Consider the following 27,241-nt stretch of genomic DNA (forward strand, 5'->3'; position numbering starts at 1 on the left):
TGCCCCCAAATCCCAACAGGGCATTGCAGAAGCAGGCTCAAGTGGACACTGCACATGCAATGGTTTGTGTCTTAGTTGAGGAAGAATCGAGCTTAGGGAAATCCCACTCTTTTAAAGGGACCACAACAAACCTGCTCAACCTTTGTCTAGCAGGAGATACTATCTTTATTATCCTGGTCAGGAAACAAATCTGCCTTCTGACCAAGAGAGAGACAACAAACATCTCTAGCTTCCAAAGCTGTTTGTGGGGCAAACATCCTTGAAATGATAGTCATAAGACTTGTAGAAACACCATGGAGAATTGCCTCCCAACAATTTCTATGTATGAATCCAGTACTTTAATAGCTATAAGACTATTCAGATTTTCTTTCTTCTTGAGTTTGTTTTCATGTATTGTATTTTTGAAAGAATTTGTCCATTTTATCTACATTTTCAAATCTATTTGCATAAAATTGTTCATAATATGTTGCTCTTTAATAATAATAAGATACTCTTATGAGCATCTGCAAGATCTATAGTGGTTTCCTTTTTTATTCTTCATATTAGTTATTTATATCATCTTTCTTTTTCCTTAATCAATATTTCTAAGGATTTATTAACTTTATTAATCTGTTCAAAAATCTTTAGTTTTTTTCTCCGCTTCATGTTTATTTTCAATTTGATTAATTTCTGATTTTATCATCATTTACTTTCTTTTATTTTATTCGGGGTTTTGTTTTTGTTGTCTTTGTCTTATTTTGTTTTCTCTTTTGTTTTCTCTTTTGTTTCCTTTTTCTAATTTCTTGAGATAAATGCTGAGTTCATTAACTTTCAGTCTTTCTAATTCATAATATATGCATTTAAGGCTGTAAATTTCTCTTTAAACATGGCTTTAGCTATATCCCACAAGTTTTGATATGTAGTTTTTTCATTGTCATTCAGTTCAAGATAATTTCTAATTTCAATTGTGATTCATTCTCTGACCTATAAATAATTTCAAAGTTAATTTCTTAAATACCAAAGATTTTGGTATATTTTAATTGAGTCCCAACAAAAAGTTTGGGAGTTTTAGCAATGTCCCCTTCCCCTTGTTAGCAGGCCCTAGATTTAAGCTTGGTCCCCCAGCCCCTGCAAAAAGTGCCGCTCAGAATCTTCCTCTCAATTGCCTCTCCAGGAGTCAGCAGATCTACCAAGAGGAAGCAGCCCTAAACGTTGAGCTCACGTGTCTGGGTTTTTTTCTCCTCCCAAATTTAGCCCCATAATTCTTCATTGCCGTTTTAGCTCCCCAATGCCTTCAAATAGATTTCTTAAAATTATTTTCTCCAGATTTTCTACTTTTTCTTTGTGGATGAGTTGACTCAAACTGACTATTCTGCTATCTCCAGAAGTAAAAGTCCCTCAAATTAAAAAAAAAAAAAAAAAAAGAAAAAAAAAATGCTTTTAATGCCTAATGTGCAAGTATAAGTTATTTATTATTTGGAGGATTATATGATTTCCCCTCTCCCATTTTGGTGGTGAAGTCTGATACTCACGAATGGTATGAGAAGAGGTGTGGGTATGGGTGGTTGTGGAGGAAGGTAAACTGCAAAATTGGCAAAGGGACTAAATCACATCTGGATCATTTTGCTGAAAAGCAGAAGCATGCATGAGGAAACCAGAGCTCAGGAAAAGGAAGAGGCCCTGAAAATTCACAGAAGTCTTGGGGAGAGATTTAGAAATCCTCAGGGCATTCTTTCTTAAATGTCGAAGGCTACGGAGACCTCTGGATGGCAATGGGGTTTCAAATACAAACAATTACGCAAGTGGCATGCATAAATAAAAAAGTGGCAGCAAAGTCCTTGAAAAAAAGAGTAAGACTTTTACAAAACTGAATAAGCCATACATAAGAGCAAAATTCAGAAGATGCCAATATAAACATACTCCCTCTTCCTTCTCCACACACAAAATCATTCATTATTATATTTATATTTGTAATAAAATGGTTCTACCAAGATCATGTCTATCAGTAAAGATTTAATTCAGTGTTTACCAAACTGTATTCCAGGAAATGAGTGTTCTGTGAGATGTTAATAGGATTCTCATAAAAATGTCTTCCATTCTAATCAGTTTGGGTAACTTCACATAATACATCTGCCTCCTGGAAATTCATAATGCACATATTAAAAGCTCTAAGGATTCTAAAGACACATGCTTAACTCAGCATTTAACAAAGTTAATTTGGCCACTAAATCATGGACACCTTCTAACATCTTACTAAATTGCTCAGCAGAATACTTTTTTGGTAAATGTTAAATTAATATAAGGAAAAAAAATCATTTCTAAACCTGGAATGCACTACAGAGATAGGAGAGCCAGAGTTATTTTTCCAGGAGTTTTGGGTCTGACGTCAGTTCAGTGTGTGTTCTCATGGCATTCGGTCTCTCATAGTATTTTTATTCTCAGGAAATCAGATGGAGAATCAGCCATGGTACATGGCTAACAGAAGTCACAGGTCCTGATTTTACCAGATAGTTGTAAAGCCTTGAGGAATTTAAAACTTCTGAGTTTCTTTTACCTCTGAGGAGGTGACATTTAAGCTGAAATCAGAATTATAGGCAGGGAGTCAACTTAAGATCTCAGGGATGAGAATCTCGGAAGCAGCAGCTAAAGGTTTTAAATGGCTGAGTGCAGCAGGGGTGAGAGACAGTGACATGAGGTCAGTTTGGAGAAGGAGGCAGAAACCAGAGTGAGCATGGCTTTGCAAACCATGCCATTCGGATTTTATTTCAAGTACAACAAAAAACTACTGGAAGATTCCAGTTATGGAAATGACAAGATCTGCCCACTCTATGTAATAGAGTGGTAGTAAACGTCAAATGAGGTATTGTATATATATCAACCAGGGTTCCAGCAGTACACACACTCAGATCAGATAACTTGAGGAGAATTTTTAAGAGGCGATTTACCAAGGGCAGGTTCTAGAAAACCAAGCAGACATAGTACAGTACCCACAGGCTAGTAATAGCAGAGAGCCATTCCCAGATTCTTGTGAACCAGTATACCCCATCTTCCTATTTTGTTCCTTCCAAATCCCTAATCAGCTGGCCAATTCATACTTTGGCCTATCTCTATTCCACAGCAGGTGGACAAATGGATGACTGCCCAAAGTTCTGTCTGCTGGGGAAATTTTCTTGCAGTGCCACACCTGAGTATGGCTGTAATGCAGCAGTTATCCATTTCTGTGTGGTGCCAGCGTGCATGCATTCATGAATCAGGCCCATTCTTTTTCCTCCTCCTTCAGCTGACCATAAGGAATTCCCATGAGACCCATAGGTCTACTCTGAGGGGAAGACCGGAAAGCAGTGAGAGCAATTACCATGGAAATCTCAGCCACTTGCTTCTACAGTTTATTTGTGCCCTCTGACTTTTCCTAGCACTGTCTCATAAATACCATTTTCATTTTACATTGGAATGGCATGTGCATTAAAGTTACAGTTCAAAGGATGAGATAATACCCCATTCATAACAGGCAGTTTGGGTCATATATTCACTTAAATTGTAAGTCAGGTGTTCAGTCTTTATCAGGCCCAGGAGCAAGCTAAAAGGTGTTTTTCAAATGGAGAACAGCTGTCAACAGAAGAGCTAAGTCTTACTCCATAAACAGCAGGGTCTGCACTGTGAGGCTTACCAGAAGCTCCCTACAACTTCTTTGTCTGAAACAAATGCTTAAACCCTTGGGTCTATCAGGTCATGAGTGCAAAGCAGCCCACATTGCTGAAGACCCTTTTGTTGCTTTTTTTTGCTCTAAGCTCCACTCCAAACTTGGAACCCTTGAGGCCTTGACATACAAGAACACAGAAAGCAGAAGTCTAATCATTCCAACAGTAGGTGCAAACCACTGGACGACGGTGCAGGAGAGACCTTTGGAGAATGAGCTTGTAACAAAGGGACTACTCTTTATTATCCCCTGTAAGTATGTTGGTCTTGTTTTCACACTGCTTCTTCTAAAGTCTTTTCAAAACTGTCTTAACAGTCATATCAACATATAACCTTTTAAATATTATCTAAAAGGTACTACTTTTTGGAGAATGCATTAAAAAAGAAATCACTGCCCTATTCCTCCCATACTTGTGATAGAAAGTCAATAAAATCTTATTTTAACAAGAACTAAAACTAAGATTCTTTGTCATGTTTTCACAAGTAATATTTTTAAAATCACCCTTACCATAAAAATAATGCTGCTCTCTTCATTTGTTTATGTTGTTGTTGTTCTTGTTCTTGTTTTGGCTTTTTTTTTTTTTCATTGGTTTTTAATCAAATGTAGACTTCTCAACACATTTAAAGAAGTAAAGTAATTTGCCCAAGGTCTGTGGCTACCTACTTTATTCTAGCCCTGGCACAAAGAAAGAATTCTCTGTTTGCTTTTTCTCAGTTCTGTAATGGCTAAAAAACTATCAGGAGAATTTTTTTCAGCCTGGATTAGAAGTGACACTTATATTGGATTTTTTTTCAACATACCAGGCATTACATTTTTTTTGACAAGTTTAATAGCTCCTCTCTAGTTAGCAAAGCAGATACCACTTTATTTAACTGAATAGATGTTAGTCTTAAAAATCTGTCTGTCCACACTCTCTTAAGGGTGGATAATGATGCAAATCCCTGAAGGGTTTTTTGTTGTTGTTGTTGTTCTAGATTACTGGATACTTAGCATAAACATATAAAAAATGCAGAATAGTCCAAAAGTAACTGTAAAATATATTTTTAAAATTGCACTGCCAGGTGCTCATGGGAATCCAAGAACATTTAAGTCATGGCCACATATTATTCAAAAAACACATCTTCCTTTAAAAATGAAAATCTGGCACTAATGTTACTGTGTGGAACATGCTGGGTGGTCAGACAAATTTGAAAGGAAAAAGTATGACTGGAAATGCTGAAAATGCCTCTGTAAACAGAATTTTTCTCATTTACTCCCATTTGTTTTCAGTTTTCCACTTGTGGTCTAATGATGAGGTAAGAGGATCTGAATATACCATTCACCAAAATGACAGGTAAAGGTTTTTCCATCAACAAAAGCTCAGCAGGAACTCACACCACTTTCTAGGTCTATGGTATTCAAAATTTGAAAAAAGAAATACTTTTACAACATTATACATTGGTGACTTCAGTAGATCTTGAGTATTCAAGGAACCTAGAAATAGTGTTCACTGAGGTATTTGCCAGAAAAGCTAGAATTCCACTCCTGAACACCTCAAAGAGGATTTGTTTCTCTTTTTCAGCTTTTATAGCTTTTGCTGCTTACAGCTTTTGCAAGGATTCAATAGCCTGGTCTTGCACTCTGGGACACCAAAGTGTCTATAGGTGTAAAGAATGTGATTTCTCTCAAGATCCATGTAAGTCAATGTTTACAAATGGTCTTTCTTTGTTTCAGCTAAAAATAACTCTTTAATGTTGTCAAAGGAAAAGTACAACTCAAAACATGATGGAATTATGGGAAGATAGCAAAGTAGGAAGATCCAGGAATCAGTTTCTCCACAAGAACAACTATTAAGCAGGTAGGAATTTCTGAATGAACTATTTTTCGTGCATTTTTTATTGTGCACTTTAACATATATACATAACAGTGATAACTTTCAAAGTATGATTTAACAAGTTGTTAGAGAGCAAATTTCAAAGAATATCATGGGTCACAGTTCCACAACTTCAGCTATTTCAATTATGGTAAAATATAACATGCATATAGAAAGGTGTTAACTTTTGATGTACAGCTCAACAAGCAGTAATATAGGTAATTTCAAAAATTGTTATGGGTTACAATTCCACAGTTTCAGTTCTTTCCTTATTATGAAATATAGAGTATATACAGAAAGGTGAAGACTTTGAAAGCACAATTCAACAAGTAGCTATAGAACAAATTTCAAAGATGTTGTAGGCTACAGTTCCACCATGCCATTCACCTCCTTCCAGCTATTCCAACACCCCAATGTCTAAAAATATTTGTGTATTTAAGTTTCAGTATTCACAGACCTTTGTTAACTCTTATCTTGTTTGTTGCCACCCCTTCCTCTCACTTAATCTCTTTCTTCATATTCAGGGGTGTCTAGGCAGTGAGCACCCTAACTTGTTCATATTGAAAGGGGTGTCAACAGTATGGGGAAGGGGGCTGAATCTGATTGTTGTTCTTAAAGAGGCTCTTGTCTCTGGGTTTTAGGACTTGTCTGGCATAGGAACATTCTGATGGATTTAAGTTTCTAAGAGATAAACTTAGTGAGTGACTCTCAGGTAGGGACCTAGTTATTTGGGGACTACATTTGGTAAGGGCATAGCATACTGCGGCCATTGGGATGTCTAGCTAGAGCTTGCATAAGAGAAACCTCCAGGAGAGCCTCTTGACTCTATTTGGGATCTTTCAGTGACTCTAACCTCATCTTGTTAACTTTTTCCCCCTTTTGGTCAAGTAGGCATTTTCAATCCCTCACTTCCAGGGCCAGGCTCATTCCTGGGTGTCATGTCCCACATCGCCAGGAGATTCATTCCCCTGGGAGTCATGTCCCTTGGTGCAGGGGAGGGGGGAGGTTAATGATTTTATTTGCTGAGTTGGGCTTAGAGAGAGAAAGTCCACATCTGAGCAACAAAAGAGGTTCTCTGGAGTGCCTCTTAGGCATAATTATTTACAACCCTAAGTTTCACAAGAGCAAACCTAAGTAGAGGGCCTGCTTTATTAATTAGTGGGTTCCTAATTTCACTTAATATATATTATATCCCAGGAAAAACAGTTTCTTACATTATCTGCACTTAGTTGCACAATCATCACTCTCAACTTTATGACTCAACTATTTTTAAACTCCAGAGTCCAGTAGAACACTGTATATCATTGTTTCAGTTTGCTAATGCTGCCCTTTTGCAAAACACCAGAAATGGATTGGCTTTTATAAAGGGGGTTTATTTGGTTACAAATTTACAGTCTTAAGGCCATAAAAGTGTCCAAGCTATGGCATCAATAAGTATACTTTCACCAAAGGAAGGCCAATTGCTTCCAGAAAACATCTGTTAACTGGGAAGGCATGTGTCTGGCATCTGCTGATCCCAGGTTGTGTTCCAGCTCGTCTCTCAGCTCCTGTACATGCTTAAAACTGTCCCTCTTGGCTATAGCACTTCCTTCTGTCTGTGAACACTTTTATAGGACTCCAGTGATTCAATTAAGACCCACCCTGAATGGGTGGGGTAACACCTCCGGGGAAATTATCCAATCAAAGTTCTCTCCCACAGTTGATTGAGTCACATCTCTATAGAAAGACTCAATCAATAGGTTCCAATCTAATCAACACTAATATGTCTGACCCCACAAGATTGTATTAAAGAATATGGCTTTTTCTGGGGGACATAATATATACAAACTGGCACAAGCATTAAGGAAAGAGCAGGAGGAAGAAGCTGGTAAATTATGGTAAATACCAGTAAATTGCTCTCTCTGCCCAGCAGTTACTGTCACCCATCCCCCACTCTTGCAGCAGTCAGTAAGAGAGTCCAGCCCCTAGAGTAAAAGTTTGCTGAGGCCAGAAGGGGACATAAAAATAAACTTTCAAAAGATGGGGATTGGGGAGATGGGCACTGTTCAATCACAGATCACTGATTTTAATTATCTACTTCAGAACACTGGGGGCCCAGCACTGATGTGGCCATTATTCCAACCCACCCAGGACAAAGGCAGCATTCCCTGAGATTGCTGATTATTCCTTGAGGTATCTTTTTCTTGAGTTTATATCCAGCTGTTGATATGACAGAGATTTTCTTGAGTGTCAGGGGCTAATAAAAACAAGCAAACATAAGCAAAAAATTAACTTTTGCTACCTTTGCAAATTGGTTTTGCAATGGCTGGTGCTCTCCTTCAGGGTTCAGCCCTCCAATCAAGAATGTGAGGTGGTGTGCTTCCTCAGAGCTGCAGAGAGCAGTTGAAGGGCTGCATTTGCTAGGCAGGTGCCGAGTCAAGAAAGTGCAGCCTTGGGGAGCTGTGGAAGAAGCTCCTGGCACTCCTATTAGTCACTCCCTTAGCTCCACCCCAGGGTAGTTTGGAGTCAGCTGGCTCTCTTTTTGTGGGTCCCCGGCCTTGTTCCAGCTGGAAAAGATTGACTCAGGGAGCTCGTCTTAGGCTTGCCCACCACCCAGAATGCTTGAAAGCAAAAGCAGCTTGAGACAGCAAAAGCAGTGTAGGAATAATTGAATTAGGTGACCTGGGGCACAGGTTTACCTGCTCTAAGTTCTGCAGTGGAAAATCCAGAAGAGGGAGAAGGTCTGTTTCTTGATAAAGGAGAGGGCATTCAAACTTCTGTCAACAGAGGATTTCCTAAGGCCCCTAGAAAGCACAAGCTCAGGATAAGGCATGGGCTCAGAAAAGACATGTGAACCCTGTACTTTTCATTTGCCTTGGACTTACATTCTTGATAGGAGGGCTGAACCCTGAAGGAGAGTACCAGCCATTGCAAAACCAATTTTCAAAGGCATCAAAAGGTAATTTTTGCTTTGGTTTACTTGGTTTTGTTAGCAACTGGCACTCAAGAAAATATCTGTATTATCACCAGATGGATATAAACTCAAGAAAAGATATCTCAGGGAATAAATCCCAGACTTAACACTTTTAAATATTGAAATACACACTATGCAACAAAAGATTACAAGAAAAACAAAGAAATGGAAAATAATGGCCCATCCAAAGGAATAGGACGAAAATCCAAAACACCAATGAAGAAGAAGACCAGGCTGGACATACTAGACAAAGACTTTTTTTAAAAATGAATTTTAATATGTTCAAGGAGATGAAAGAACTAAAAGATATCAGAAAAACAATGAATGAACAATATGAGGATCTTAGTAAAGAGATAGATATTTTAAAAAGAAACCAAACAGAAATACTGGAATTGAAGACCGCAATAACTGAAATAAAAATTCCCAGGAACATTTCAACAGCAACTTTGAGCTGGCAGAAGAAAGAATCAGTGAACTCAAAGACAAGACAATTGAAATGAGTCAGGCTGAATAGCAGAAAGAAAAAAGGAATTATAAAAAGCAAAAAAAAATAGCCTATAAGATCCCTGGGACACCATCAAGCATACCAATATATGCATTACATGTGTCACAAAGGAGAAAAAAGAGAGAAGAAGTAATATACAAAGACATAGAGACCAAAAATCTTCCCAAACTTAGTAAAAGACAAGAATATGCATGTTCCAGTTTGCAATGCTGCCATTTTGCAAAGTACCAGAAATGGATTGGCTTTTATAAAGAGGTTTATTTGGTTACAAAATTACAGTCTTAAGGCCATTAAGTGTCCAAGGTAAGTCATCAACTACAGGATACCTTCACTGAAGGATGGCCAGTGGTGCCCAGAAAACCTCTGTTAGCTGGGAAGGCACATGGCTGGCATCTGCTTGCTCCCAGATTGCATCTCAAAATGGCTTTCTCCAAAATGTCACCTTTCAACAGCCATCTTCAAAGTGTCTGTTTCAGCTTCAGCTCCAAGCTCCTTCTGTCTGAGCTCTTATATAAGGCTCAAGTAAGCTAATCAAGGCCCATGCCTCCATGGAAATTATCTAATCAGAGTTATCATCTACAGTTGGATGGCTAACATCTCTATGGAAACAACCTAATCCAAAGGTTCCAACTTAATCAATACTAATACATCTCCCCCCACAAGATTGCATTAGAGAATATGGCTTTTCCTGGGGGACATAATATATACAAACCAGCACAATGCACATCAAAGAAATCCAGAGAACACCAAAGAGAATAAACTAGAAGAAAATTATGCCTCATCACATACTGATCAAACTGCTGAATGCAGAGGATGAGAGAGATTCTGAAAGCTGCAAGAGAAAAGAAATGAGCTACGTACAAGGGAGTTCCAATTATATGAGGTGCCAGTTTCCCATAAAAAAAAAACCATGGAGGGAAGACAGCAATGGGTTGAAATACTTAAAGCGCTGAAAGAAAGCAATTGCCAATGAAAAAGATTATATCTGGCAAGGCTTTCTTTCAAAAATGAGTGAGAGATTAAGACATTTCCAGATAAACAAGAGCTGAGGAAGTTCATCACCACTGGACCTATCCTAAAAGCAATGCCAAAGGGAGTTCTTCAGACTAAAGGAAAGGACATTAGACAGTCTATCAAAATAGCATAAAGAAGTAAATACCTCCAGTAAGGTAACCATTTTGGTAATTATAAATTCCAGTACTATTGTATTGGTATTGTATATTTGGCATATGTAAATCATAAAAAGGAATGATAAATGTATGGTTTTGATACTGAACATTCAATGTACAGAGATATACTTTGTAACAAGTAGAAAAAAGGTAGGAGTGTGGTGTAGTAAAGGAACATTGGGTGTTTATTCTATTGAAGGTCAGTTGGTATTAAATAAAATATGATTTTTATATATTGAGGATGTTAAATTTTAACCCCAAGGTAACCACAAGAAAAGTGTATGAAAACTATATTTGGATAGAAATGGCAAGGGACTAATATGGTACAATAGAAAAATCAATAAATATGAAAATAGGAAGAAGTGAGGGACAAAAAAGGTACAACACATACAAAGTCCAAATAGGACAATGACAAAAGAAAGTCCTGTATTAACAATAGTGACTTTAAATATAGATAGAGTAAACTCTACAGTCAAAAGTCAGAGATTGGCAGAATGGATTAAAAAAAAAAGCATGACCCAACTATATGCTGTCTACAAGAGACTCACCTTAAATTCAAAGACATTTGAAACAGTGGAAAAAATTTACCATACAAGGAGTAACCAAAACAGAGCTGGGGTAGCTATACTTACGTCAGATAAAATAGACTTTAAGTCAAAACTGTTACAAGGGACAAAGGCAGTCATTACATACTGATAAAAGGGTCAATTCAACAAGAAGACATAACAATTATAAATATATATGCACCTAACAGTAGAGTCCCAATATATATGAAGCAAATGCTGAAAGATTTGAAGAAAGAAATTGATGGTTCTACATTAATAGTAGAAGACTTTAATACAACAATTTCAATAATAGAGAGAACATCTAGACAGAAGATCAATAAGGAAATAGAAGACTAAACCAACTAGACCCTTGTATGTAGACATATATAGAACACTTCACCCAACCACAACAGAATGCACATTCTTTTTGAGTGCACATGGATCATACTCCAGGATAGACCATATGTTAGGTCACAAAACATATGTCACTTATTTCAAAAATACTGAAATCATACAATAAATCTTCTCTGACCACAACAGAATGAAGCTAAAAATCAACAACAGAGAGAGAAATGGAAAATTCACAAATATATGGAAATTAAACAACATACTCTTAAGCAACAAATTAGTTAAAGAGGAAATCACAAGGGAAATTAGGAAGTATCTTCAGGCCAATGAAAATGAAAATACAAAATGCTAAAACTTATGGAATGCAGCAAAGGTAGTGTTGAGGAGGGAAATTTATAGCACCAAATTCTTACATTAGAAAAAGAAGAAGGATTTTAAATCAGAGATCTAAACTAAAATCAGAAGAACTAAGGAAAAAAAAGCAAACTAAACCCAAAGTGAACAGAAGGAAGGAAATAATGAAGAGTAGAGTAGAAGTAAATGAAATAGAGAATAAAAAAAGAAAATCAGCAAAACCAAAGATGCTTCTATGAAAAGATCAATAAAATTGCCAAACCTTTAGCTAGACTAATAGAAAAAAAAAAAATGAGGAATCAAATAACTAAAATCAGAAATGAAAAGAGGTACATTACTACTAACTCCAAGAAAATGAAAGGACTATAAGAGAATTCTATGAACAACTGTATGCCAAAATTTTATATAACCTAGATGAAATGGACAAATTCCAAGATACACACAAACTACATACACTGACAAAAGAAGAAATAGATCTAACTAGTAAAGAGATTGAATTAATAATCAAAAACCTCCCAACAAAGAAAAGCCCAGGACCAGATGGCTTCACAAGACTTTTACCATACATTACAAGAAAATTTAACACCAATTCAGCTCAAACACTTCCAAAAAACTGAAGAGGACAGAACACTCCCTATTCATTCTGTGAGGCCAATATCACCCTTATATCAATGCCCAATAAAGATAGCATAAGAAAAGAAAACTACAAACCAATATCTCTTATGCATATAGATGCAAAAATCCTCAACAAATACAAACAAACCAAATTCAAAAGCACATTAAAAAAATTATGCATCATGATCAAGTGGAATTCGTAGAAGATATGCAAGGGTCGGTCAACATAAGACATAGCAATAAATGTAATATATTACCTTAACAAAATTAAAGGGCAAAAAACTTAGTCATCTCAACTTATGCAGAAAAGGCATTTGACAAAATCCAGCATCTTCTTGATAAAAACACTTAGAAAACTGGGAAAGAAGGAAACTTCCCAAACATGATAAAGGGAATCTATGAAAACACACATCTAATATCATACTCAGTGTGAAAGACTGACAGCTTTCCCTCTAAGATCAGGAAAAGGACAAGGATGCCCTCTGTCACTGCTGTTATTCAACATTGTACTGAAAGTTCTAGCCAGAGCAATTACACAAGGAAAAAAAAAGCATCCAATTTGGAAAGGAAGAAGAAATACTTTCCCTATCTGCAGATGACATGAACTTATATACAGAAAACCTGGAAAAATCCACAAAAAATCTACTGGACCTAATAAATGAATCCAGCCAAATGGCAGAGGGCAAGATCAACACCCAAAAACAGTAGTATTTCTATATACTAGTAATTAACATTAGAAGAAGAAATCAAGAGAAAAAATTCATTTACAACAGCAACTAAAATAATCAAATATCTAAAATTACTCTAACAAAGAATGTAAAGGACTTGTACACAGGAAACTACAAACATTACTAAAAGAAATCAAAGAAGACCTAAACAAAGAGAGGAATATTCTGTATTCATGTATCAGAAGGCTAAATATTGTTAAGATGTCAATTCTACCCAAAGCAGTTAACAGATTCAATGCAATCCTCATAAAAATTCCAACAGCCTTCTCTGCAGAAATTGAAAAGTCGACCACCAAATTTATATGGAAGGGCAAAGGGTCCTGAACAGTCAAAGCCATATTGAAAGAGAAAAGTTAAGTTGGAGGACTCACACTTCCTGATCTTAAAACTTATTACAAAGCCACAATAATCAAAACTGCTTGGTACTAGCAGAAAGACAGATATATAGACCAAAGGAATCAAATTGAGAGTTCAGAAATCAACCCTCACGTCTGTAGTCAACTGATTTTTTGGCAGGAGGGCAAAGACTGTTGAACTGGGAAAGAACAGTCTCTTCAACAAATGTTGGAAACATATGCAAAAGAATGAAGATGGACTCCTACTTCATACCATATATAAAAATCAGCTCAAAATGAACCAAAGACCTAAATAGAAGAGCCAGAACTATAAAACTCCTAGAGAAAAACATAGGGAAGCAGCTTTAGGATCTTGTGTTATGTAATGGTTTCTTATGCTTTACATACAAAGCACAAGTAACAAAAGAAAAAAAATAGTTAAATGGGACCTCATCAAAATTTAAAACTTTTGTTCCTTAAAGGAACAAAAAAAACAAAATGACAGTTGACACAATGGGAAAAATATTTGGAAAGCACATATCCAATAAGGGTTTAATATCCAGATTATATAAAGAAATCCTTCAATTAAACAACAAAAAGACAACCAACCCAATTTAAAAATGGGCAAAAGACTTGGATAGACATTTATGAAAAGAAGATATACAAATGGCCAGAAAGCACATGAAAAGATGCTCATCATTAGCCATCAGGAAAATGCATATCAAAACCCCAGTGAGATACCATTTCACACCCACTCAAAATGGCTACTATTAAAAAATATGGAAAATTACAAGTGTTGGAGAGGGCGCAGAGAAATAGGAACACTCATTCACTGCTAGTGGGAATGTAAAATGTTGCAGCCACTGTGGAAGACAATTTTGTGGTTCCTCAGAAAGTTAAGTATAGAATTACCCCATATGGCCTGGCAAGCTCAATTCTAGGTATATACCCCAAAGAATTAAAAGCAGGGACTTGAATAGATATTTGTACACTGATGTTCATAGCAGCATTATTTACAATTGTCAAAAGATGGAAGCAACCCAAGTGTCCATCAACTTATGAATGGATAAACAAAATGTGGTGTATACATACAATGGAATATTATTCAGTCATTAAAAGGAATGAAATTCTGATACATACAGCAACATGGATGAACCTTGAAGATATCATGTTAAGTGAAATAAGTCAGATACAAAAGGACAAATATTGTACAAACACCCTGATATGAAATAAATTAGAATAAGAAAACTAATGAGTCAGAATCTAAAATATAAGTTCCAGGAGATGAGGTGGGGCTAGAAAATAAGGAGCTTTGGCTTAAAGTGTACAGAGTTTCCATTTGAGACAATGGAAAAGCTTTGGTAATTCATGGTAGCAATGGTAGCACAACATTGTGAACACAATTAACAGCACTGAATTATAAACTTGAATATGGTTAAAAGGGGAAATTTTAGTTTATACATGGTACCAAAACAAAACTTTTTAAAAATCCATGGAACTGCAAAACATAAACAGCAAACCCTAAGTTAAACCATGGACTTTAATTAACAGTACAATTATAAAAATGTGCTGTCATCAATTGTAACAAATGTTCCACACCAAAGCAAGGTGTTGGTGTAAGGTAGTATATGGGAATCCTATATTTTATGCATGATTTTTCTGTAAACCCACAATTTCTCTAATAAAAAATGAAAAAAAAAAAAAAAACACTCAATGGAAAGCATTAATAGAATAGCTTTTGAATATACTACCAGTAAGGCAGCTGTGTGAACAGACGTAAAATATGACCTGTTAGGGCTCTGCCATGATTGCTTTAATTAAATATTGTCCAAAGTGAACCTTGAATTAAAGAAAAATATTGGATTCAGCACCGACACCATCACTTCTGATTTATTGACCAAGAAATGAGATCCTCAGTGTTTACTTTGGTGCTCACAACCTTCAGCAGATGGATATATAATCCTTTTTTTTTTTTTTTTTCCAGTATTTATCTTCTCTGAAGTACATTTGCTAACAAATGCAGTAAGTTGCAGGTTTTTGGACAATCTTTCCTTAGCAAATGAACAAGACTTTGTCAGCGGTGACGGCTGAATAGTTTTTGTGGGGATTTTAATCAAGGACACGTGGAGGGAGGGGGGATTCTGGGTGGCACACTACTGCATCCACTACAGTCTAATATCCTTTCATTTATCTCTTCACTCATTTAAAGCATGTATTTAATCATCTCTTATGTTTTTTATTATATATTTTATTATCTCAGTTTTTATTACCTTGGTTTTGGAGGATGTTAATTCTCCTGTTTGTTGCATCTTTAGACTTTATGTGGTTCAATTCCCCATATGATTTGTAAATTTTTGTTATGATCTAATTTTGGACAACTATTGGAACACCTGGGAAAGGCCTAAAGAGACAATTTGCCTTGTCCCCCATTTACCACTCTGTATGTAAGTTCCTTCTTGGTCTGCAGTTACCACAGATTTTCCTTTCTTTTGTTTCAAGTATAGCTCTGATTTTGTTGTTGTTGTTATATTTTATCTAGCATTTTTATGTGTCTATTAGCTCAGTCCACCATATTAACATAAATATATGAGTCACACAAATAAGAAAAAATCAGTTAAATTTTTTTGAATCATGTTAGAAGTTCTCTATTTCAAAAATTGAAAGCAAAGGAACATATACAATATAATTCTAAAGTGATAAGAATTTGGTTAAAATACAATTTTGAAAATAATCCAAGATATTACTAGTCAGTTACAGAGTGACACCATCATACATGATTCCTTTGCCATTTATCTTGATGATACATACTGACATTGTGTCATCTACAAGTTTAGCAATTGTGGCCAGAAATATTTTTGTGGTTGAAAAAGATTGCAGTTTCTCCTTTGACCATTTTGTTTTTATCAAGCTAATATTGCCAATGTCTTCCTTGTCAGAAGAAAATCACACATCTTGCATTGTAGCAAAATGATGAAATATGTTGAAATGGGTATAGCCTTGTTAACCTCAAAAAATAAAACTTTCAATGTGAAATTTTTCAAGCCTTGTTAATGGTTCTTTCATCAAATTAATTTTATTATAACTCATGACTAAATTGTACATTCATTCAGGTTTTTAAAGAAATTATATTTTGTCTATACACACTTGACACACCAAGTTGTTCTTGAGGATTTTGTTTTTATTTGAAACCCATCTGCCGTCTCTGTTTGAAATGTGCCTCCAAGCAGGACTGGGGCCCAGTGCGGAATGAAAATGCAGGTACCCATGGTTTTCTTTTCCCAGATACTACAGCAAATGGCATACAATGGGTTGGCTTAGACAACAGGAATTTGTTGGCCCACAGTTTTAAGCTAAGAGAAGTCCAAAATGAAGGCATCAGCAAGGCGAGCTTTCTCTCTGAAAGCTGTCGTGTCCTGAAGCTGGCTGCTGGAAGTCCCCGGCCCTTGTCTTTTCAGTCACATGACAGTGCATATGGCAATGTCTTCTCGTTTCTCTTCCAGGTTCTGTTGACTTGTAGTTTCTGCCTGCTCCCTGTAACTTTTCTTTATGTATGACATTCACTCTGCTTATAAAGGAACCTAGTAATCCAGATTAAAGCCCAATCTGATTCAGTTGGGCCACACCCCAACTGAAATAACATTTTGAAGAGATCTTATTTACAATGGATCCACACTCACCAGAAAGCTGAACAAGACCAAGATCATGTCCAAACTTCAGTACACAACTCAATGCACATCACCTTGTTCAAAGATTACTAGGAATGTCAAGATAGTGAGAGCAGAGACTTGAACCAAGTGTGGCTCCCTTCTAAGCACAGGACCCTGAGTGATTGCACCAGTGTCCCTCTCCTGACCTCCAGTCACCCCTCCCAGGCTAAACCCAGCACACAGGAAGCTTCATCCAGATATCTCCCTAATTTACCACACTTTCCTTTTTTCACTTAACTAAAGTATGTTTTCCTCACTCCATTATCTCCCATCAACACCAAGCATCAGTTTTCAGATAAAAGACTGTATTCAGAGACAAAACAACCCATAAGAGACACATCTGCTGCTTTTCAAGGATTCTGTGGTCTAAGCTGTCAACCTCAACCCATATTTAACTGTCCAAGACCGTCCTACCTGATCTACATTTGAGCTGCGCAGACTAGCTTGCTTAAAAGCAGGCAGTGTTAATCAGGTAGCAAATCACTAACTCATTAAAGGAAGCAAATATTTTAGAAGATACTCCAGTAGCAAAGACGGACACAGATAGAGCCAGCAAGGGGAGAGAGAAAGGAACTAAGAATATGGATATAAGAGATAGTCCTCTTCCTGTAACCACACAGTGGGCTTCTCTTGACCACCCATTGTACACCTGATTTTGACTTAGAATCACATTAAGATTCCGGAGAGGGTAACCTGAAGCAAGAAGGCTCACGTAGGTAGAATGATGATGTGGTGGGTAAAGGGTGAGACATGCTAGTCTTTCTGGAGTGGTCGGGAAAGCCCTCTTGAGAGGTGACATCTGTAAGATACTTGAGTGAAGTGAAGGAGCTAGCCATGTAAATGTCTAAGGGGATGTTCCAGGAAGTCTGAATCACAGATGCAAAGTTGCTGTAGCAAGATTAGGCAGGGTGTGTTGGAGAAATAGCAAAGAAGTGAATTTGACAGGAGTGAGGTGACTTAAGGAGAGTGAGATAAGGGAGGTAATTTGGAGGCAGATCATGTAGTGACTCAAAGGCAAAGGAAAGGATTCGGTATTATATTGTGTGTATAGTGTTAAATTGTCAGGAATAAAGTTTAAAATACCTCACCTAAGCAGAATAGTGTGTGGGCGTGGGTGTGGGTGGATGTGTTAACTTTAATCAACACCCTGTGGGCAGTTAGCTAATATTTATAATAGTCTGAACAGTAATTCAGTCTGGGAGTTTCAAGACTTCTGAGAACCAAAGCAATCAGGGGTCCACATTCCAGAGTTGTTTCCAGCAAATGCTTTAAATATCATTATCTGAATCTCCACCAAAGAGTTTATAAAATAACGTTAGAGACATTAGAAATCAAAACGCAGTTGTAACCTATAACATTCTTTGAAAATTGCTAACTACTTGCTAAATTGCACTTGGAAAGTTATCACTTCTATGTATATATGTTATATCCTACAATAAAAAATATGATTAAATAAAGAGAAAAGGATTTGAGACAAAAAAAAAAAATGTAGTTGACTAGAAAGTCCGTATAAGCACCACTGTCCTTGCATGAATAAAGTGTAAAAATTTGGCAAGCTGAACAGTCTAACATCTACAGGGCAGGGCTCTTGATCTGGGGTTCCATCAAGTCCTGTGTCTCCCCAGTCCCCCACTCTCAAGCATTCGCATACATGTTCACACTTACACTTAATAAAAGACCCTGTCACCTAATCCTACTAGATGATTGAAATGTTTATATGGCTGCCTTAGAGTGAATCCTGGAGAGTGAGCCAGACTGAATAACTGTTTTATGCCTGCTTGCTAATAATTGTTTTTAGATATGATGGATATCAGTCTGTGACTTGCTTTCATTGCAACATACTACTTGAGTATGAAACTTTGGGGAAGAAGACACGGAAACACTCATCTATCACTAACCATGAGAGGTAAAAATGTGTGGAATACCTGAGACGGATGTTGAGGGGACTGGTGATATGCTCAGACATGTATTTTAAATTTTTCTTTAGTTTAACAGTTGTTAATTTTTGAAAATTTTAACATGTTCAGCAGTAGTTAGCATATAGACTTCAAACCTTTCCATGTAACTGAAATGTAGCAAGTATTTATACCCTCCTGAGGAGAAAATTTACCCAAAGAACAGTACAAAAACACAGTAATTATATTCTGATTTATGGGTGACATAGGTGTTAAACATAGGCCCCAGTTTTTGAGACCCCTAACCTCTTTCAAAACTAAAAACATTTCATATTTTAGTGTTCTTCTGTGAGCAAACAAGATTTGTTCAGTATGTAGTTATTTATTCTATTTTTCATACTTTACAGAGAACGCTTTCCTTTCATTAGGAAGACACAAGAATGCTCTATTACTATTACTGTAAAAGAAATTATTGCTGTTAAAACAATAGCAATCATTTTTATACTCATGGACTCTCTAGGTTATGAATTCAGGAACAGCTCAGTGAGGCAGTTCTGGCTGCGGGTCTCTCATGTAGTTTCAAAGAGGCTGGAGCCTGTATAATGGGAACCGGGGCAGCTGGGTGATAGCCTGGCATCTCTCTCGCGCGCTGTCCTCCTCTCCCTTCATTTGGTTTCAGAGCCTCTCCATGGGTTATCTCTTCATGGGCTAGTTTGGCCTTCCTTAAATATGGCAGCCTCAGGGCAACGGCCTGCTCACCTGGCAACAGATTTCCTTGAGAGCAAGTGTTCCAAGAGAAGATGACAGAAGTGGGTGGAATGTTTACGACCCAGTCTCATAAGGCATATAGCATCACTCCCACCATAATCTCTGGTAAACGGAGTCACAGAGGCCCCCTGGCTTTAGGGAGAAAAGACTTGGTCCCCTCCTTTGATGGTAGGCAAGACAAGGTCACATTGTGAGAAACCCTCCATTAGCTAGAACCCCCCCATCCCGCGAGCACTGTGATTAGGCATGGTTTTCCCCTAACTTCATTTGGAGTAGATAGATACTCTTGTTTTTTACACCTATGATTACATGACAAAAAATAAATAAATAAACTGAAAATATAGAGAAACTAGACCTTTCATATGAACTGATAAATGGTTTGGGAAGAGAATGAATCAAATTTGCTTATTCTACTGAACTTTTCTTATGGGAAGTTCTGTTTAAGAACCATGCCAATGAAAAGGAAATTTAACTAATGCTTCTGGCCCAGTCTACTCTTACACTTAGGATAATATGTACAGAAGACAGACTAGTCACAGGAAAACATTCATGAACAGAAATTAGCCTCTTCTCTTATCCAATCTGCCTGAGATATAAAATTTGATTGCTCATTCTTATAAAAATTTCAGTGCAAACAATGTATCATTATAGCACTTGAAATCTAGAATTTCTCAAACAAATATGAACTTGAATGAAAAAGCACAGTCTGTGGTGTGGGGATGTCTTTAAGATTTACGTATTTTTAGTAACAGAAAAATCAGGAAGAACCCTTATTCATGTATTACTTTCAGTGTCTGGGTAATGAGAGAATTATCAATGGCAATATTCACATGAAAGTACCATCAGGAGTGATATTTACCTGGATATATCAAGTTGTGGAATTACCTGCAAGGAGGTATATTATTAATAATACATCACCAATACTCTCCCTGAACTCAGCCAAGCAGAATTCATTTGATCCTCATTTGTTTATACTGTATCATTAGTTTATCTAACACATTTGCATAACATTTAGCTCAAATCCTTGCTATGCCACTTACCCATTGTGCAACCATGGGGATGTTACTTAACATTTCTGTGCCTCCATTTTTTCATTTGTAAAATAGGAATAACAATATATGATCTCATAAAGATACAAGTACGGATTAATAAAAATTAAAGGCTTATGTCTTTCTTCCCCACCAGGAATAAAGGAATTGAGAAGAACCTTAATCAATATTTCCAAGATGTTAACTTAAACACCACACCTGTATTGCAATCATTTCTTATTATAGGAAGGTGGATCCAAAATTTCTAGTTCCAGTGACATTTTAATTGGGCTTAATGAAACCTGCTAAGTTACACATGAAGGGCAATATTATCATAATCAAAATTCTGTTCCTGAACCACCTTTCAACCCATCTGTGCTTCTTTCCTTGGGCCCCTGATCATCATATTTCATTCTCTGGTCTATCCTACTTACTGGGCTTTTCATCTTGATTCACCTTTTGAACAATTTTCTTGGTTCATAAACATTCTATTTCTTTGCCAAAACATTTGCTAGCATGCTGCTTCCTGGAACAGGAACTTATTTCTCAATAATTTGCTCCCCTTTGGCACTGGTCAGGAATCCTTCCCGTCAGTGACCCTTACCAACCCCTGTGTACTTCCTCCTGCCACGTACAGCCCTGACTGGCCTGACTCACAGCTCTCTGCCTAAACCAGGAAGAGCTGGCTAAGGAGACAGCAAACATGTAAACCTATGTCAACCAGGATGGGAAGGTAGAATGCAAAATTAATAAAAGTAATCTATGGGATTGTGAAACTAGGAATAATTTTCCTCAAATATTCTTTACTGTAAAGAGGGAGAAATAACATAAGTGAATATTTATGGGTTGACCTTATCGTATCCAAATATTTGAAGACACAATGGAGAATTTTGAGAATTCTAAACTCTTCCGAGAGTTTGAAAAGCAGAAGTCTCTTATACTTGCTATTCTTATGCAATCAAAAGAGCAGGGACATTAGGACCTGGCAGACATAGCATCAAATTCAGTTTCTATCACTAAATAGCATGAGACTGAGACCTTGACCAAGTCATTTAACCTAGAATATGTTTAATAATGCCTACCTTGAAGGAATGTTGTGAAGATTAAAGACAACATAGACTGAATGTTCAATAAAGATTTCTTGAGTGTATGAGTGTTGAGAGTGACCTTGAATTGAAAAAGAAGTTCCCAAAAGGGAAGAATTGAAATAGGGCCTGTCAGAATGGGAGAGATGGGTGATGAGAGGGATGGAGAACCAGGTACATACTTTTGGCTTAATGACATAGGGTTAACAGTTATGGTTGGATAACCTTTTGTTTAACAAAAAATCCTGAAACTGATATATTACCAGCTAACAAGCTATTTCCCTTCTCTCTGAAATACAGCCTTTGCAAGTTCCTATTGTATTTCAAATGAGAACACTCAAGAGAAGATCCATGAGTGTATAGAAGGGAACACCAGCCTTCTCAGCCAACCGGCACCCATACTGAGGTCCTGAGGGAATTTTGCAGGACAAGGAAAATAAATCATTACATTTTTCCTTCCTATGCTCAGAGACTGATGGTAAAAGTGTCCAGTTAAGAAATCTGATTATATTATAGGAAAAACTGTCATTTCAAAACTTAGCTTTGTATTGCTAAAAAGTGAAATCCTAAAGTAAACACATTTTCTTTTGAACATACAGATATGTATTTATTGTAAAACAAAGTTACTCTGCTTTATAAATGGAACTGAAATTTGAATATTAGAGATTGGTGATAGAATAAAAGAAGAGAAAGGCCTTGAGTGATGACAGGGATAGGGCAGGAAAGGAAGAGAGCAAGATGATGTGCAAAAGGGAAGGCAGCAAGCCTAAGAGAAGAAAACCAGTAAGAAATAATGGGTTGGATGGCCAAGTGAGCTGTGGGACCATGACGACTATTATTTAATTTTAACTTTTGGCTTGTGTCAGTAATATTGTAATGCTACTGTGTAACTCCAAAACTTCAGTAATAGTCTCCTATATTTGTCTGTATATATTTTTTATATATTTGTATATATTTTTTGTGTATATTTTGGTCAATAAAGGAATCAGGGCAGTATCCTGAGTGGAACAAAGTGCTTTAGAAGAAGGATTGCAAATGCAAGAAAGAAGAAGGAAAGTAAAAACTAAACACTGAAGAGATACAGATAGAACAAGAAGAGACTATATAGACTTGAGGATATCTCATAGCTGCCCCTGAGCTCTCTGGTATGACTGGATGATACAAGTGCCCTGTAAGAAGGTTAGTTTCTACCCATAAGGACCCAGGGGGACTTTGGGGTACCTGGAAAGTGAATATTGAGTGGATATGAAGAAAGGAAAATGTTTAGTAGAGGGTTATTATTTGGTGCATTACTTTACACTGAATCTCATATTAATGCAAGACAGTTAGATGGATCCTCTGTAATAGAGTCTAACTTCCTTCTGAAAAGGCTCAGAGAAGTAGACAGTCAATAGTGTCCTGATTTAACAGTAGCAGAATAGAAGCTTAGATATTATGTTTACATCTGTACTCCTGTATTAAACAGGAGGTAATCCACATTAGACTAGTGTCTCAATACCCTTCTTTGCCTTATTAGATTGCCCTATAATCAGTGATAAAGACCCTGGTATATTAATGTGAAAGATGTTGGAAAGGATGAAAAATGAACTGAAAAGATTCCTCCTTTGACATTTTGAGTACTGCAATTCCTCCAAATTACTCATAACTGTCTTACCTAACATGCAAAAGAAATTGCTATGAAACAGGGCTACTCATTTTAATATATTACTTTTTTCAGTTGGCTAAAGAAGGATTTCTACTTAGCAAGAATAAAATTTTCCATTTTGTGACCAGTTTTTAAAGAATGAATTTTTAAAATAATATTATTGTATTTTGCCTCTAGTAATCACTAGATTACAGCTGACTTTTGAGACTCAAATACCAAATTTTTAAAAATTGCCTCTTTTTTTTTCCATTTCAGCTAGGTTTCTCAGTATAATTCACAAATTCTCAAGATTGGGGTTTAGATTATGCAATTTTTGTCAATTCAGCAAAATGTACACACATGTTATGATGAGGGTTTCCTCTTACTAAGGCTATGCTTATGGGCAGGGGAAAAACAAGGTTCTTCAGCAAATAAACTGTTATTATCCATCAGTCATTGTAGACCTTCCTAGACTTCTTTTTTACTACTTGAACAGGAAGTTAAAGTGACAAGTTCTTTCTTCACAAACCTAACTTCACAGATTTGAAGAAAAAACCCTGCTTAAACCAAAACCAAAAAAAAAAAAAAAAAAACGGCCTGATATTTTCTTCTTTAGCTCCAAGTTACTTTCCAAATTATACCTTACTTCAGAAAGCAAACTATGTTGATTATGTTTTACAAAGGAGCATGCAATCCATGATTTTCTGAAATAGGTAACAAATAAAATTTTCAAGATGTTCAAATTTTATTATAAATATTTTTGACAGTTAATACTACTAATATACTATTTCAATTCACTATTTTAATGTATTTATCATTATATGATGTTATATCATGTATATATTTGTTAGTTTTTTGACAATCAGCCTTCTCCCTTAGAACTAAAATTCCTGAAGACAGGGGCTTTGCTTGATTTGCTGCAAATTTTGTTAACTGAATGAATTCCTTAGAGTTACCAGCACATGCTTATGTATCATATTTCTTTTATTCTAGAAAAATAATTAAATTAATTGCATTATAATATTAAGATACAAAATAAAATGTTTCTGCTACTTCATGCCTGTAAACCTTAACAGAAAAATTAATTTGCAAAAAAGTTTCAGACTACTTTAGGTAGTACATTACCTACTTATTGCTTTTCTCTCTACTTTGCATTTCTATTGTTCTTAAATACAAAGGCAAAAAAAAAAAAAATAGAAGAAATGGTAAAAAAAAAAGAAGCTACTTGGTAAGATCATAATTCTGCCAAGGTGACAGGATGACAAAAGGATGTATTTTTTGAAAATAAGTGAATATCTTGGATTTTATGTATGTTTCTAAATGGAAATGTGTTCACAAACTTTCATATGTATTATGAATATGTGAAAAGAAATAAAACAAAATAGAGTTACTATGGCTAAGGAATTTAAAATGGAGTCAGGGGGTCATATGGGAAGTTACTCTTCTGTACATCTCAGCCAAATATCACAAGCTGCCAAAGTATGCGTAACCACAAGCAACAAATGTTTCTCAAAATTCTGAGGACGTGTGGACACCATAAACAAACTGCAAAATACAGAAATCAGTACACTATCTAACCTGAAGGACGTTTGGAGCACCAAATATCCACCAATCATACACAACTTATATAATCTTTTCTTTTAAAATCCCTTGCCTGCAAGCCCCAAGACAGGTCACGATTTGGGTTGCTACCTGAATCTGTGCGCCCCAATTTGCAATTCTAATGCTTTTATTTCCTTTCAGCTCAGTTTGTTATTTCTCAGTCAACAACCAATACAAAAGTTCAATCAAAAATAACTTTATATGGCAGTTACCTTTTAAAATTTAAGCTTCCCCATGGTTAGCAAGTTAAGTATAGAACATTTTCTTTTGCTTTGGACAATGTTTGCAAAATGATAAAGGTAACCCTATTGTGCATAGTCAAGCAAGCTATTCCAGGAAACAATTATTTCCTTTTAAAACACTTGACCAATGAAATTAGAAATAGTACTTGGGTTCTCTTTTTCTGTGGAATCTTCACTGAATTCCAGCCTGGTCTGTGGTCTGTTCCTCAGTCCACATCCCAAGTTCTTTCTTCTCTTGGAGTTCCCTCTCTATGAAACATTCTTTTCCCTGCTTTTACAGGAAGTTCCTCCTTATTCTTTAGGTTTCAGCTAATATGCCACCTCCTCAGAGAAGTCTTCCTTGGTCGTGCTGGTTTAAAGAATTTATTTGTAATTATTGAACTTGGATTTGTTTTTGTATTGTTTTTACCCTTTCCTCCCAGTCCACCCCCCACCCCCAACTGAGGGAGATCAGATGTTAATTTCCATGAAAAGTAGGATATTTCAAGTACTATGGTAATTTAGAGGAGATAATAGTTCTTTTGGAATCTCCAGGAAGGTTTTGCAGGAGAGGTCCTGTTCCCATCCCAGCACAATGGAAGATTTATCATTCCTTCTCATCTAGGATATTTCATATAACCAGTGTGAATGTTCAGGTGTAAGGGGATAATTGCCCATTTGAGTCTAGCTTCCTCTCCTCTATCAGCTTTGTGCTATTGCAGCCCTTTTGTCAAGCCTCACTGCTTTCGCTGTGTTCATTTTTCCCTCTCCTCATAAACCAGTGAATTCACTGAGAGGTTGTACATTAATTGCATTACCTTCAGGCCGAGGCACATAATGACTGTTGACTATCATTGCTCTTACTCTCAACCTTGTGCTTTTATTTTTAATTCTGTAAATGTTCTATAATCATCTTTTTTGTTTTATTTTGTTTTGTTTGTACTTGACATTTTTATTTTAGGTTGCAAAAACAAAAACAAGAAAACAAAAAGCAATGACAAAAAACTTGAAATAGGCCCATCAAATGATATAAATATATCCTTTCCAGGGAAGCAGAAGGTAAAACATCCTGCTTCACAGACATTTTCCATTCTGCTGGCTTTTGTTCCTTCTTGGGGTCATAGTCTGGATGATTTTCGGTATCTTCTTCTTCTTTCCCCTTCCTCATCTGCTTCTTCACCTTCATCATCATCATCATCATCATCTTCAATAACTTCTCAACTAAAGTGTAACACTTATCTTGGGATTATATGCTCACATAAAAAGTGACCAGTATGAAAGACTGCAGCAAGGATAGCTTCAGCAGCAGCATTCAGATCTCCACTATCAGGAACTTCAGGAGGAGCAAAACCATTAAAGAACGATCATTGGAAAAGGTTTTAGTTACACTACAAACTGTCCTACATCCCTTGTGTTTCTACTTCTTCTTAATAGTTTTCAAAGTGACATTCTTTCCTTTTATCCAGCCTTTGTGACACTCTATACAACCCATAACTTCTGGTCCATCAAAAGAAAAGGGATCGGAATCACCTGGTTCTGACTTCATCCTGTATGTCTTTGTCGACATTTCATTTGTGAAATACTCATTGGGTTCAAAGTGAAATTCTCATACAACACCCATAGAATGACCAGCATCTGAAAACTTCACTTTAACATCCTTCAAGTGCTTCAGAATAGGTTCATCATGTTCCTGAACCATATCACTGAGCAAGTCAACATTCTTTAAAACAGTCAACCAAAATTCAGGAATTCCTTTGGGGTCTTCTTTTTGTCATCTTCAATATTGGTCTTGACTTTCAGCTCCTCAAAATTTCATCTTCCTCATCTGGTTTCCATTTATATTCTTCTTCCATAGGTTCTTAAACTGCACTGATGATCTCAAATCACTTACCAAATAGAGGCTGATAGAGAACAGATTACTTTCTTTCAAGATCATGAATTTCCTCATAGAATTTGGCTTTTATCTGTGCCCATTTAACCTGAAAGATTTTGAGGGCATTCACTCATCTTTTAACTACCCTAGGCAAGCCTTCAGTGTTTCCTGTCGGTGTTTCTGCCAGACTATCAACTCTTTCTTGAAAGGCTACAAGAATCTGAGGATTTTGCATCATTTGAATAGTCAGCTGATGTGCTTTGATTTTTGTTTCTTCATCAGTTTCTTCTACTACTTCTTCAACTTCATCCAAATTTTGATCAAGTTCAGACTGTTCTTTGTTGACAATGTATGCCAT

The 27,241-nt window shown here is 36.4% G+C and overlaps 1 pseudogene; it reads right to left on the minus strand.

The window, feature by feature from the left end:
• Positions 1-3,229: 3,229 nt before the first annotated feature.
• Positions 3,230-27,241, minus strand: LOC119530355 (annotated as a pseudogene).

This window comes from Choloepus didactylus, chromosome 3 (assembly GCF_015220235.1).
Source record: "Choloepus didactylus isolate mChoDid1 chromosome 3, mChoDid1.pri, whole genome shotgun sequence".
Classification (NCBI taxonomy): Eukaryota; Metazoa; Chordata; class Mammalia; order Pilosa; family Megalonychidae; genus Choloepus; species Choloepus didactylus.